The sequence below is a fragment of the Notamacropus eugenii genome, chromosome 4, assembly GCF_028372415.1.
Source record: "Notamacropus eugenii isolate mMacEug1 chromosome 4, mMacEug1.pri_v2, whole genome shotgun sequence".
Classification (NCBI taxonomy): Eukaryota; Metazoa; Chordata; class Mammalia; order Diprotodontia; family Macropodidae; genus Notamacropus; species Notamacropus eugenii.
This window is the reverse complement of record NC_092875.1, coordinates 249539359-249555192: the sequence shown is the minus strand read 5'-3', so window position 1 is coordinate 249555192 and position 15834 is coordinate 249539359. Positions and strand designations below refer to the sequence as shown.

The 15834-nt window shown below is 38.6% G+C and overlaps 1 protein-coding gene across 3 annotated transcripts in view; it reads left to right on the top strand.

Moving 5' to 3' along the window:
- ZNF521 (zinc finger protein 521) overlaps nt 1-15834 on the top strand; it is a 345563-nt gene that overhangs the window by 281127 nt on the left and 48602 nt on the right. The window lies entirely within an intron of this gene.

Here is a 15834-nt window from a genome sequence, read left to right as displayed (position 1 = left end):
ATGAATTATATTTAATGGAAATCTCAATTTCCCCTCCCCAGCTTCATCTTTTTCCTCCTTCCTTCTCTTTTTGTGGGACAAAAAGAGTAGGAAGGAAGGGGAGGCAACCTTCCAAATACTTCCTCATAGGTTAATTCTATTTTTTATAAAAAAAGAAATTGGAAAGAGAACAATAATTTTTTTTCTGAGTTTAATTCCATCAGTTATTCTATTTAGTGGTCAACCCAGAGAATCCTCTCTGCTCTCAGGTCTCAGGAACTCTTAGCTAGATAAGGTTGTTCAGAGTGCCCAGGAATTTCATCAACTTGAACATCCTGAGCCTCATATGGATCCTTTTAGGAAACCCTTAAACTAAAGGTTCTTGACCCTTTTGTGTGTCATCCATCCCTTTGGCAGTCTGGTGAGGCTTATGAACCCCTTCACAGACCAATGTTTTTAAATGAATAAGATAAAATATATAGGATTACAGGTTCATAAACTCAAGTTTTAGTACCCTGCCCTATGCCATTTCAAAAACAAATGGGCCAATCTCCATGTCCCAGCATTTTCCAATCTGGGAGATGTGCCAAGCTCTAAACAATCCCATTCAGTAAATTTAAAACTATTGAACTTCAACTCTGGCCCTTGGAGAAATTTAGAAGTTGACACAATTACACTTATCAGGGGTGGAGAACCTTCGACCTCAAGGTTCCCCACCCCTGCCCTAAAGCTCCCACCAAGCAGCCTAGTTTGCCCATGCTGGATCGTAAAATAGCATGGTGTCTGGGGTGGTAGGGTCATAACAGAAAGTTTTCAATATACAGAATATTACTACCGTAGGGTGGGAAGGGGAAGAAGGAGGGAATATGGAAGCTTGCTCCAAACTGTTCTTCCTCTTTAATTCCCTATTTTTCCTGTTTACCCTGGACACTAGAATATCCAGTGGTTAATATCTTTTTCATCCAGGATTTTTCATTTTAGCGTACCCAGTTGTCAAATGATTGTTCCTTAAAATACCCTGTTTCAAGAGACTGCTGTGGTTGTTTGGGCCCAAAACTTCCCTCTATGATTTCTTGTGAAAAATATATAGCACTGAAATTTCTGATAGAGAAAATGAGGCAATTGCCCCCTTTATACCATCCTGGTAACATACTTCACATTCAGACTTAGACACTGGGCCTGGTAGATCTACAAGTTTATGTGGAGGGGGCATAGGAGACAGTAAAGCTAGATTCAGATAGTGGCTCTTCATTGAGGTTATTCTAAAACTTCGAGGAAAATATTTTAGCATTTTATTATTCCTTAGTTTTCTTTTGTGAAACAGAACTAATACCTAAGTTGTTTCTGCAATATTAGTAGAATTTGTGGTGAAGATATATTGTTCATGCTAAAAACAAAACTAAGAAGAGGTATAATCTTTTCATTTTATTTATTATGTGGGGAGCTTTTTAGTTTTGTAATGAAGAGAAGACGCATGGGTAGAAAGCAGATAATGAAATGTGCCAGTGATTTCTCTCTCCTTAGCACCTTCCCCCACCCCACCATCCTTTGTTAAATTTAAAAGGGGGAAAGAGATACATTAACTACCAGTTCTCATAATAGCCTCAGAGGGGGATGAGGTAGGTGGTATTATCTTCACTATTTAGGGGAATACAGCCCTAGGAAGAAATTGGTGAGTTCTGTTCAGACACTCCTAGACGGACATCCCTTCCCTAAATCATGCTCACAGTTGATGACTAGAAACTGCCATCACAGAAAGGCCCTGTCACAAGAATCCTACTATTAACTTACTAGCTAGTATGTTCAAGATTCATATGCTTTGGAATGCCAGTTATTCAGGCAGCAAGAGGATGCCTTCTGTGTTATCCTCCTCCCTTATGTTGCTAAAGTCAAGGAAGATTAGTGACTTTTAACCCTTAGAGGGAGGAAGAAAGCAGCTTATGTTTCATATTTATTTCCTGTGGCATTAAATCTTTTCATGGAAACTTCTGTGACATTACTGAGGTACCTTTGACAAGCAAGTAAAGGCAAAATTCACCTTTGCCTTTTGTGGTGTGTTAAAGATAAAGTTGTCCACCCTTAGAATATGACAGCATGATAGTCTTCTATTAGAATGGAGTGTGGGCCAGTGGGGCTTTTGTTCTTTATTTGGAGGGGGCAAATACAAGGAGTTGTTATTTATTCCTCATTTCCTCCTTCCTCACTTTGTATATTTATTGATTTCCATGAAATGTAAAGAGAGAGAAAGCCAAGGAGTGTGGTTGGGGATAGTTAAAGTACTTTCTCTGCCTTCTCCATCTCCAATTATTTGCAACTACTTTTATAGTAACTAAGGTTCTGCCAAGTAAACAAATAATCTAACATTTCACTAATCCAAAAACTATTGCCATCTTTGGTCTTCAAATAATAACCACAATTATAATTTTATTTACATACCAAGGTCTCGTTTTCCCTTTAACTTTAGATTTAATTTTAATTTTAGGCAATTGTACTTTGGTTCTGAGTAAGGGGGATGGGGAGGACGTGTAATCTCTAGGTGAAATTACATCTTCTTCCCTAACAGGATTGAAGGCATTGGAAAGCAGGCAGAAAGGGTTTACATTGTGGATATCTATATCCTATCTTGCCAAAGGATAAATAAAGGGCATTCATTCATTTATCAGCTTTCAAGCTGCCACCTTCTTCTCCCTCCTCCCCAGCCCCCTCCTCTCCTGGAAAATGAGAGGAGGGAGGTTCTGATTATTTTTGCCTATTTCTAGCCGAGCTAGGCATGAACAATTAAATTTAGGGCTTCCCTGTGGTCTGTGAATAACAGTGCACAGTGCTAACCGTCAGGGCACAGGCAGACAACAAAAAAGGCCTTTTTTTTATTTTTTGTTTACCCTTCAGGACACTGTTTACCTTATCACTGAAGGGGAAGTTATCATCTCATCCCTTTTGGAAATTGTACTGGGTTGTTTCTGTAGCTCCAGGTCTCGGACTGTCCAGTGATAAAGTAGGCATGTCAGCCTGGGGTTAGGAAATTCACATAGGGAGTGATTGCACTCTCCAATTCTCTCTCCTCTCTCTCTCTCTCTTTCTCTCTCTCTCTCTCTCTCTCTCTCTCTCTCTCTCTCTCTCTCTCTCTCTCTCTCTCTCCTCTTTCTTTCTTTTTCTTTCTTCCTTACTCCCCCTTGATTTTCCTGTCAAACCATTTTCTCCCTTTCTTTCAACCACAATGATTTTTCCCTTTTTTTTCTTTCTCCCTAAATTTACTTCACAGCAGATTGTCTTGTAGTAAATCACCAAAAACCCAAATAGCACTAAAGCATTCTGATACAACATTAGCATTTGCTTAACAAGCACAAGATAAACATTAAACAAAGAACTGCATTTCTTTATTAGAGGCTGCAAGATACATAATCCATGAGCACAAGAAACATGGGACCCAGTGGATATGCAGATGTGTGTTATTTCATTGGCGCTGGGCGGCCTTGTTAGAAAAGGTTTTCATCTGAAGGCTTGGGGGTGGATAGTTGACTGTCCCTGGTGGGGCTGTAACTAGATACAGAGACTGTTGCAGGCTAGGCTGGGCTCCCTGGTGGATGTGCTGATTGGACAGCCTGAGGAAAACTTGGGAAGCATCAGGAAGTGAACTCAATCACCTTGGGGATGATAGGGTAGAACCAGATGAAGGCATTTGACTTCTTTTGTAACTCCCACTAAGGACAGATTGCCAGTGCGATCCAACCTCCATAACAGCAAATCAGGCCCTTTCCCCTATGCCGATTTCATTAGAATGGCCAGCATGGTGCAAAGAGGAAAAAAAAAAGGTTAGACACAGTAATTTTACAGGCAGGCGGGTACAAAAAAAATCTGCATAATTAAGCAGTCAAGGCTGCTAATAGGGGAGTTTATATGCTCTGGGACCAGGCAAGGGCAGCACATATGGATATAGCACTGGATATTAAATCTACGGCATGCAGACTTACTTCAGGGCCCTTGGAGAAAAGGCTAATTATAGAGAGAGGAATTGTGTTTACTGGTCTGTCTTGGGCAAAGATGGTGAAAGAAGTGCAACCAAGTTTTGCAGTTAGACATGAACAGGCTGTTAATAGAGATATCAAAATATGTGCTGGTGGTTGTTTCCTATCTAATCAACAGAAAATTATAAATTCAGAGAGGCCCGCCCCATCCCCACCCCAACCTTCAAGTAAAGGCAAAACCTATAGAGCAGCAGAAGTACAAGCACACTGTCAAAATACACAAGATGTGAATGTGTTCATTATTCAATTGCTACAGTTTAATCTCAGCCAAGCACTTTATCGTCAATAAATTATATTTAGCCGTTTATCTTGGTTTAGTTATTCCTATTTTAAAATGTCAGTGCTTCTGGGTATAAGCTCAAAGTCAGCATTTAAATATAAATGGGTGTTCTGAATGGAAGTTTCAGAGGGCAGGGCTGAACATTTGGAGAAAGGGTATGTTTATGTAACCAGCCTCTCCATGAGGTGGATATTAACATTTTATAATGCTGATCCAAGGTAAAGGGAAGATCCCCATCCCCCCAACCTAAGGGCTTCTCAGCCAAGGGTTCCCTAAAAATACCTTACACCGTTGCTGGGATAATTTCTTCAGATTATTAGAGATTTATTTCTGTTATCTTTCATTCATTCATTCATTTATGACTAACTATGAATGAACGATGTTTATCAGAGCTAGTAACCTCCCTCCCCACCCATATTCTATGTCATTTAAGAGAGGGGCTTTTGCAATTTCTTTTCCAAAGGAAAGTTGACTGAGTACTGTGTATGTACCAAGACAAACATGGCTGTTTCCAGAGAGCATGGTCTTGTGCATTTTCCATTTGATAAGTTATAGTCTGGAATCTTTTGTCCTTTAGGATTGTTTTCCCATGTGTTTCTTCTAGGTTAGCCTAATTGTAGGTATGCTACAAAGGGCTCAGTCTATTTGCAAACCCAATCTGCATTCCATTACTGTCCCCAGAATAGGAGGGACAGAGTAGAATCCCATTGTCTCATCACAAGATGCACTAAAACCTCAGGCTTACAAAAGCAAACAGCATCTGAGCAACCGGATATTGGGTCAGGTTTTTCTGACATCTGTGCTTCTCTTAGAGGCAGGGATTTCAGTGCTAATGAGAGACCCCAGTCTATGCCCTAGAAGAATACAGTTGTGAAGGCTAATGATCAGGCAGCCAGTCCTTTATGCAAAGGGTAAGACTCTTTGCGGCACGAAGGGTTCTGCCCACCCTATCCTTAGAGGACCCCATGTCTTCTCCACATGGTTCCCCAGCTGACCCCTGGTGTTAGTTTCACTGAGAACAGCTGGTCAAGTCTTACAGCAGGTGGTTAACAGTACTAGATTCTTAAGGGGCTAGAGCAATGCAAATCCTCAACAGAAAGATAAGAATGAGAAGTTTTAACATTTTTCTTTGAAAGATAGATATATTAAATAATATTAAAAAAAAAAAAACCACCTCCTATTCTATGCTTATCCTACCCTCTCTCTACCTCCAATAACAGGTGAGATGCTTAACTTTTGGAATCACTCATCCCCAGAATGTCTTAACTCTATGAATTCCAGGCATCATCTATCTAACTTATAGGGTTTAATAAAGAACCCCATCCTAAGGAAAGGGAACCTCTGATTTCAGGGGGAATCATTGGGAATGTGGATTACATGAAATAAAGTGAAACAATAACATTTTTTGTCAGGATCTGTCTCTTAATCTTCAACCTACGGGTAGTTCCCCCATCCTTATTAACTCCCAGTCATATAAAAAAAATTAAGCCAAGGGTCAAGACTGATAAGGAAGCAAGTAAAAGAGTCAGTCCTACAACCTACTGGAAAGAAGTGATACTGAATCTCTCCATTGAGACCAAAGAATGCTACTGGGGTTCTCTTTGTCATTGAGTTCAATGTAGAGCCAAAAGGGCCGCGCAACCCCCTAGGGAATTATTATGGTTAGGTGGGCATTGATACAAAGTGGTAAGATAAGCTTACTCGTAATTAGACTTGAATTTTATAGAATTGAATCAAGCTCAGTTTATAGGATTGAGGGAACCTGCCATATTTAGAGCTCTAGAGTTCATGCAGTGGAATTATGAAGTCTAAATCAGGCTTTAAATTAGGTCTACCCCCTCATTTCTATGAAGGAAGGAGGGGAAGGACTAAGCAGCACCCTTATAGAAAGCATTCTCTGTCTATTCTCTGTCTTTCAAATATGCCATCAGCCTTCCTGCCTCTCTTGCCTTTACTCACAAGATTCCTGGAATGCTGACCTTGTCATCTCCACTTGTTAAATCCTTAACCATCCTTTAAAGCCCAGCACACATTGTGCCATCCTGGAGCCTTCCCTGATCTTCCCCTCAGACCTTCTCCTTCAGAGTAAACGTAGCAAGATTACATTTTACAGGAGAATATTTTGCATCTATTATGCCATAGGAATCAGTTATCTGGTGTGGAGTCTCATTTTCCTACCGGGCTGCAAATTGTGCTCTTTATCTTAACCAATTTGTGTTTTCTCTTCCAGTACCTAATACAATGCTTTGCACACAGTAGATACTTAATAAATGCTCATTGCATGGGTGGATGAATGCACGAATCCCCGAGAAGCTTCAGGAACTTTATAATGCTAGATTCTCTGTTTTGTTATTCTTTGTGTCAAGGAAGTTATTCAATATCACTGAATAAAAACATACATCAGTTGTAATATTCAACAGTAGCAGCAGCCTCCAAAATTGAATTTTATTGTTATCTTCTTTATCTCCATCCCTACCCTGTCTTCTTTTAGTATGAGCTACAGAAAAGTACTTCATGCCTCTCCTCCTCTTTCTTCCCCCTCCTCCCCACACCCCCTCATCACTATACTTTTCTCTATCCAGCTCTCTCATCATTGCCTAAGGGAAGAAGCCACTGTAGAGACTGGATTAGCAATTGGTAATGGCATGGCAGAGGCAAATAGAGTCTACTGGGAGGAGACCTAATCTTTTTATTGAGAATTTTCAGAGGGTAGATGTAAACACTCCTTCAGAGGATTTAAAAGATTCTGGTGAAGGTTATCTGACAAATTGTTGTCCACACCAGTATTTTCTGTCACTTCTAAGTTCTACCACTCCCATACATCTCTGAACTCATTTTCCCTACAGTCCTAACCAACCATTTACCAGAAGAGCATTTTCCATTTTAAAAGCTGAACTCCCTAGCCAGCCTTTCCACCCTTACCTACTTTACCAGCCCCATCACCTTTACCATCTGTTGCTGGGGCACTACTACAGAGAAGGGAGTTTTCAGAAGTGGGTGATTTACCAGCATAAACATCTTGAGAGTATTGTTTTTGAAGTAACTTTATAGTTACCATATGTCTAGATTTTCTCATAAATGTCTGGGTTAAGTTAAAAACTTAACAAAACTTATGATTGTGCCCAACTAAGTCCCAATTGTCCCAACCAAAGTCGCTGACAATACTGATGATCTTAGAGGTTCAGGAGAGCAGGGAAAAGTCTGAGTGTCATTTTTCTTTCTATCTCTTCCTTATCTTTCTTGAATAGCCCAAAAGATTCTGCTGTTCAATCACAGTCTAAGAAGCTGCCCACTCCCAAGCTAGGAGGACCTCTCCCTTCTCTAGCTCTTAGAGCTAGAACCCTTGAACCATCATTGGACTAGTTTTCTGTGGTTTGGTTTACTGGAAGAATAAAATAATTTATGGAGGAAGAAGAAAGCTTTCCTTTTCTCCACTGAAGAGTACCTATAAATGCCAAGGTCCTTACCTATGACTTCACTGCCAGTCTAAGTGCCTCATGACATATAGTCTTTCTTCCCTCTTTTTCTTGACCATGCTGACATGAGAAACAAAAATGGTGATGAAGGAAACTCGAAATCATGAGATGATTGCTTCAAAGACAGATAAATGATCTTGTTTTTTCTTTTTTTGGACAGTGATACAAATAATGTTTTCTTTCAGTTTCAGAAAAACTAAGAATGTGAGTAGTGATGGAAGAACTAAGTTGACATGACACTTTTGCAAATCAAAGGAAAAGTCCCAGTCCTACTTAGTACTTCTATCTCCTCCATGAATTTGCTTCTAATCTCTCTAGCAGAGAATATTGTGTCCCTCCTCAACTTCTAAAGCACTCTGTCCAAGTCATTATCCTAATCACTCCCTACCTTGTACTGATCTGTGTGCATGTCCTGTCTCCTGAATAACACCTAAGCTTTTTGAGAGCAGTGGCTATTTGGTTGTTGTTGGCTTTGTGAACATGACTAGTGCTATGCCTATAGGATCTTAGGATAATAGATTTAGAGAAAGAAGGAAACTTATAGACCATCAAGTCCACTTCCTTCATTTTACAGATGAAGAAATTAAAGCCCACAGGGATTAATTTACTTGTCTAGGGTTACACAGCTACTAAGTATGTGAGACAGGATTTGAACTCAGGTCTTCCAGACTCCAAGGTCACAACTCTAGCCAGGAGGTCATGCTGTCTCTCCCTAGTAGAAACTTGATCAATGTTTGCTGAATTGAATTGAATCACATGTCATATCCACCAGGAAATGTCCCTGGAAGCTATGTTAGGGGCAGTAAAAGAATTAACAGATCATCATCCAACAATGGGCTAGAACCCAGAGACATTGTCTTACCTTATAAACTTATCTCAATATGTTCCAAAATGGGGTAGCTGACTGTTGGATTTTGGAGTGCTCCTCAGTGCAAAAATGTGAGCAACGAGTAAGAGTGTTTAATTGCATTGTGACCTGTTTCTGCGTCTGTTTAGGAGGGCAAGGATGGCAAGAGAGAGCATACAGTAGATGCATTTTTCTGCCAGAGTGGAACTTTACAGTTGTACCAGGGGACCTTTTTGTAATGTTTGTAATGTGCTGCTATTGTGATTTAGGAAAGAAAAATGCTACTGCTGGGCTTTATTTTCAGCAGATTTTTTTTTAAACATCAATTAATGCAATCAAACATAGTACAGGGAAATCTAACTTTTTATTTACATTTCTGGGGGCCAGGGAAGGTTTGTTTGTTTTTGTTAACTCCAGTCATTTGAACAGTACACTACATGGGTTTCTTGGTATTTTCGAAATCGACTCAGTAAGTTATGTTCAACAGACTATGTGAACCTCTCCACATGACAAGGAGGAGAACACAGCTTCACAACTGGTACAATTTGTTGGAAAATAAATGCCCCTGCCTTGTAGTTCCGCAGAGTTTAAAAATATTTACATTTTTGTTGTTTGTTTTAATGGATTTAGCTAATAAAAAGAACTGTATTGGTTTCCATTCACATATCTTAGAGAAGTTGGAATTTGTTATTACTTGTGTGAATCAATCAGAATGTTGATTGCCAAGTTTTTGACTGAAGCTTAGTGTATTCTAGAACAATAATCCCCCAAATTTAGTATCATATTTTCCTTATTAAAGCCCTAGCAGGAATCTAAAATAAAACCACAGAAGCTAATTGCGAAGAGTCAAAGCTAAATTCCTTTTTTTGTTAATTTTTTCCCTTTGTAGCTGTTTACTGACTTGAGGCAAATCTTGTAAAGTTAGTATACAGTGAGGACGTCTTGGCAGTTGCTGCCATGTTTCCCAATTAGTTGGTGTAGGTTTCTCAGAAATGATAACTCCCTGACAACTTCACACTGAAAATTGATCACCTAATCCAAATTTCATTCAGATGTTGCTTATCATTTTTGCCACTGAGAATTTGGGTTCTAGTACCACCTTTGCCACCTACTAGCCATGATGCTTAAGTTACTTAACCTCTCTGAATCTCCATTTTTTTATTTTCAAAATGAGTCTATATGTCCCACTTACCTCACAGTTTTGTTGGGAAGACCAAATAGGATATGTTAGTGAAAGTACTTTACAAAGTATTGATACTGCACAAATGTAAGCTATTTACCAACATCATTATAAGGGAGAGAATGAAAAACCTGAACAAATTAACAGTCTTAGCAATGATCAGAAATCTTTAATGCTTGGGCTTGAGGAGGGGGAAGACAGACAGAGAGAAATTGGAGATAGGTGGAAGAGAAAGAAAGAGATTGGAAAGGGGATAAGAGAGAGAGAGAGAGAAAGAGAGAAAGAAAGAGAGAAGAGAGAGAGAGAACAGAGAGACAGCAATAGAGACATTTGAATTATATACTCTTAAATCAGCCTCTAGTACTTACAATTTGCCCTGGCTCAGCCATGTACTATGGGTTGGTGTAAACTGCAGCTGATGAGGTAATATCTAGGCATAACTGGGTGAGTTAAGGCCACAGTGACAACTCATAGTTGGAATTTCCCTGCTATTATCACTTGAAGACAGACCTTTGCAATTCTGTTTTCTAAAGCATGCACTAATGTCAAATGAAAGATTCCTAGAAGAATGACTAGGAGATATGTATCCAGATCATGGTGTCAACTCAAGTTTTGCATATTCATCAATTTGGGATATTTGTAAGTTGACTTATTTAATTCTAGCCAAATGTCTTAAATTTTATTTTTTTGATAGACTGTAATTGTTTAAAAATTATTATGGCCAATATTTAATTAAAGGCATTGTCTCTTCCTATTCCATATAATTTTTTTAGTAGAACTGATCATTTCTTACGTATAACTCTTGAAGGAATGATAAAATTGAAAACAAATAAATAGATAATCATCATTATTTCTTTCTTACTGGAGAACTGCAAGGGTAAAGCTGCTTTGCGCATAATATTTCATAAAAATCTAATCCTTGTGGGGATTCTTTAAAATACCAACAGAATCATAAAAGAGAGGACATATTGGTTAGAGAGCAAGCCTGGGAATGAGGAAGATAGCAGGTCAAAGTCTTGCTTTTATTAGACTTGTCTTTGCCTTGCTGTGTGACCCCAGACAAGTATCAACCTCTCAGGGCTCCAGGAAATTCTAAACTCCAAGATTATAAATTGTAAAATAGCTGCTGATGTGTGTTGGTAGATAGAAAGTTCTTCAGAAATGTGGATTCCCCGATGAAATCATAGGTCTCGACCACCAATCTCTCTCCCCACTGTCCCTGATAAACAAACAAGAAAACAAACCAAACCCACATCTCTGTAATCATAAAAGTTTTACATCACTTTAAGAAACATCAGCTCCATGTGCCATCACTCTACTTCTCTTTGTTTTAATTTCTAAACTACATTTCTTTGACTTGTTCAGAGGAAGAACTGATTAACTTCAGTTCTGATCAAGGTAAATTCTCCTTCTATCTAACAAAATATACCATTCCACAGAGTTATGTCAAATGGTCTACATTAGCCTTACGGTCAGATGATCTGAGGTCTAGATTAGCTCTTCCATTACCTAGCAGTGTCATCATTTCATTTAACTGTCTGGGCCTCATTTTCCACACCTATAAAATGAGGGAATTGGACCAGATTGTCTCAAATGGCTGAAATTCTTTGATTCTAGGCAGTCTTTAAAAAATCTTCTTGCTAATCTCTGCCCTTCAGAAGTAAAACACTTTCTTTTTTTTCACATAGAAATTTTTTTTTGAAAGGGAACTATAGGAAGACAATTTTACCACCATCAACAAAAAAAAGCCCAACAAACTAACAAGTAGCCTAAATATGACTGTTGCTCTCAGAAAGTATGTGATTAAAATATCCTTTTATATAGATAAGACTTAGAAGTCAGCAATGTCTCTTTCTCATTGTGACCCTGTAAGATATGTAGCATATGCATTCCAAATTTTATAGATGAGGAAACTTACACAGCTAAGCAAGTATCTGAGGAGAAATTCAAATATAGTTCTCCTGACTCCCAAGACAAAGGTGCTGTCCATTCAGCACCTAGGTGGTGCAGTGGATAGAGCACCAGTGCAGGAGTCAGGAGGACCTGAGTTCAAATCTCACCTCACACACTTGACACTCACTAGCTGTGTGGCCTTGGGCAAGTCACTTCTGGGTCATCTCCAGTCATCCTGATGAATATCTGGTCACTGGATTCAGATTAGCTCTGGAGGAGAAGTGAGGCTGGTGACCTGCACAGCCCTCCCTCACTCAAAACAAAGTCAAGTGCAAGTCATGCCATTATTTCTCTGATAGCATGGTCTTCTTCAGCAATGAAGGACAAGCACACACTTTCAAACTAGAACAGGCAGGTTTTCATGATTCCAGGATCAGCTCTCTATTTACTCTGCTGCCGAGCTATCTTCTTTATGTACTGGAAAGCACTATGGATTTGGATTCAAAGGATCTGAGTTTGAATCTTAACTCTGGTATGACCGAGTACAAGTCAATTAATTTCTCTCAGTCTCAACTTCCAGATCTGCATTATGAAGAAATTTGAACTAGAAGTATTTCTTGCGCATCTAAGAACCTTGATTGTAGAACCAAAAGCAATGTGTGTGTACTTGGGGGTGAGGTTGAGGTGTTGACATAGAACCATTTTTTACATATGATTAAGAATACTAATGAATACTTGACTTTATTTTAATAGTTTCTTCTTTCACTAGGAATTGTGACACATCTTCATTATGCTGCTGAAATATACAATATATAAAGTTTGAAATAGAATCTTAAGTAAATTGGTTCAGGTTTTGTACAAATTGTTATAAATTTTAGGCATTAAACATTTATTGTGCACAAAGTATCTTTATAATTTGGCATTCTGGCCTTAGAAATGATTTATAGTTTTGGAGAAGGTAAAACATGGAATAACTGACGAAGAGTCATTCTCTTCAATTTTTGTATTTTGTTCTTCCTTAAACAAAATACTTGTCTAACTGACTCTTGGTTTTTATCAAGACCATTCATCATCTTTGATTTTCTGTTTTGAATGGGGTGGGGGCCCCCCAGAAACATCAATGCCTACCCACTTCAATCCTAAACCAGATTGTCATGAGTATAAAGATCTTCCCTACAACACATGCACCTTTTGTCATGTTTTCTCACAGGTGATGCTGAATCATTCTCTAGCACTGTTCCTATTGGCAGCAAGCAGGGATAGATGGATAGAGATGGTCTAGTGTTGATATGCTCAAATGCTCTCCCCATCTATCCCAGCATGTAATATTTGTATTAATTGGCTTGCCCAGAATGTCTCCTGAGAAGGAAACATACCTGGCTCAATTTTTTTTTTCCAATTTCTGGTCACACTAGTGGTCACCTCTCTGATAAATTAGGAATTTCTAGGAGCTGTTAATGTATTTTCCCAAATGCCTGACTCAGTGCATCAAGGCGTGGTTTCATCACAAGCACAGATAAGTTTTCTGTCTGTTTTAGGGAGACTACAGTCCAAGAATCATCCTTTTTTTCTTTTTTTTTTTTTAAAGCACCTAAAATTAATGCCCTAGGGTTGAAAAGAATGAGCCTAGCTTTCACCTGGTTCCACGTAGTGCATTTAAACAAAGTGGCAGTTGTTACCATTCGTTGAAAGAAAGCCTGTGAGCCTTGCTGGCTGGAAGCTCCTTCTTCTTTGCCAGCCATGTACTGTGTAACACCATGGTTGGATTAGCTGTCCAAATCAAGGGCTGTACGTAGCATAAGTTTTCAAGAACTTGTGAAATACCTGGAATAGGGGGGGGGAAAGGTCCCTGTAGAAATCTTCTACTGAAGGGATGCTTTCCTAATAGCTGAGGGAGGTTAGGATAACAGCTGTCCCTGGATCCCAGATGTTCCAGAGCATTGTTTCTTAGGGAGAAAAGAGGCAGGGGATTTGGAAACCAACTTCACATACCAATGGGGGAATAAATGAAAAGACAACTTTTGCTTTCTTTCAACTCTAACTCACATCATGAAATAATGAAAAACCAAAGTGAAGAAAAATTTGAAAGGGAAGATTTTGAATGATGAGGTTATGGATGTGGTAGAAGGAACATGAGTCTCTGAATCTGGAAGCCTAGGTTCTAATCCTGTCTCTCAGACTAATTAGTTGTATTGCCTTGGGCCAATCCCTCACCTCTCCAGACCTCACTTTGCTCATGAATAAAGTGACTGGGGTGGATTAGAAGATCTCCAAGGTCCCTTTGAGCCTTAAAATTCTGTGACTTGATAGAAGCCAAGATGACTCCTTTTTCCCTTGAAATATTCTCCCTTGACATTTCTCCATTTCTCCCCCTTCTTTCTTAAATTAAAAAGAAAAATACTCTGGGATCTTTGAAAACATTTAACCCAACAAATGCCATTTTGTAAGGTATTTATTAGAAAATGTCTCAGTAAAAAGGTAATACCATACTAGCGGTCAGCCAAATCTCTTGTGCTGTTGCAGTTATGCTTTTCATATCATATTTCAGATTTCCTGTGAGCATTAGAAGTGTTCTTTGGTTTTGGAGTGATGTTAATCACCATATAGTAGTTTTATGTCATCCTACATTTTTCTTGGAGTCTAAAAGCTTAATCCAAAATATACAAAGAAAGATGAGACAGGACATGGGCTCACACATTGTACATTTATTTTTCTCTTAACTGTGTTGTTGCAGTTTTTTCCTCTGCTAATATATTTTGACACCTTATAGTTGTAACCTGCTGTTCTCTTTAATTGCTTATTGTTATTAATTATATAGCAGTAACATAGTTGGCTGCTTGAGCCACTTGGCTGTAAAAAACTGCATTTATCATTATTGCCATTGGAGCTACTGAAATTTGCCAGCATTGTGTCCAGAGATGAATGTTTCTGAGCTTACGTCCAGTAAAATTTTGAGCATGGATCCGATCCTTAAGCTTTTCCATTCTGCTGCTACTACTTTCTCTCTGCTTTGTGGGTCTCTCGTTTTCTCATTTTTTATGTAACCTCTTTTTTGCCCCTTTCTCATGAACAACCAGCTTTTTGGTTTCTTTCTCCTCCTTTCTAACCTCTTCTTTTCCTCAAACTTCACATATTCTTTGCATTGTTTTCATCTCACCCCCTCAACAACTTTACCAAATCCCCTTTCTTTCCTTCATTCTTCCTTATTTTCTGTGGATATTCTTTGTCTATATTCTTTTATCATTTCATCCTAATTCATCATACTGATTAGATCTTACATTATCTAGCTTTCAAGGGGAATGAATCTTGAAAACTATCTTCATAGTCAATAGTAGATATAACACTTGCAAGGTATGAAAAAATAGAATTACTCAGATTCTCAAATTCCAAATTTTTCAGTCTCTCCACTCTACAGAATGCTATTTATTAATGAGTTCTGGTTCTTTTTTAAAAACAAAGCCCAAACAAAAGACAACCTCTACTGGATGTCATGCCAAAAAACCCTTCAGCTCCAGGAATCAGAGCATCCTGGCCACACCCCCTCCAGCACTACAGCAAGGACATAACATTAAATTCACTCTAGTTAAGCAACTTAAATGGAGCTTCCTTGAACCTTCCTAAATAAAACCAGTGACCTTAATTACAATTAAGCAATTTAGAGGTTATGGAGTTCTAACTAGTACTATAGTATATCACTTTAATAATGCACAGGAAATGTCCTCTAACAGGGAGCATCATTTGGTTAGAACAGAGAATTCTACTTTAAAAACACATTTCTAATAACAATTTTTAGAATCTTTTATCTGTTTTACTTATTATTTCCTCTATTATACCACTTTTTTCCCCTCCAAAGGCTAAAGTCCTATCAATTGAGCCAGAGAAAGGTGAAATATTTACAATTAGGTAGTGTTTTAATTTGTGCATGACCAGCATGTCATTTGTGTAGTTCTGTAGTGGTGAAAACAAAACAGATAAGTCAAAGGTCACCCTAGAAATTTTGGGTTGCCTTTTGGTATGTTTTGGGATTTTGGGGGGGTTGTTTGCTGTTTTGTTTTTCCCTAGCCATTCTAAACTCCAGTTGTGAACCACAATTCCATATACTTTTCTTTGCTTCAGAACATATCATTTGTGTATCAATAATTTAAGTTTCTTAG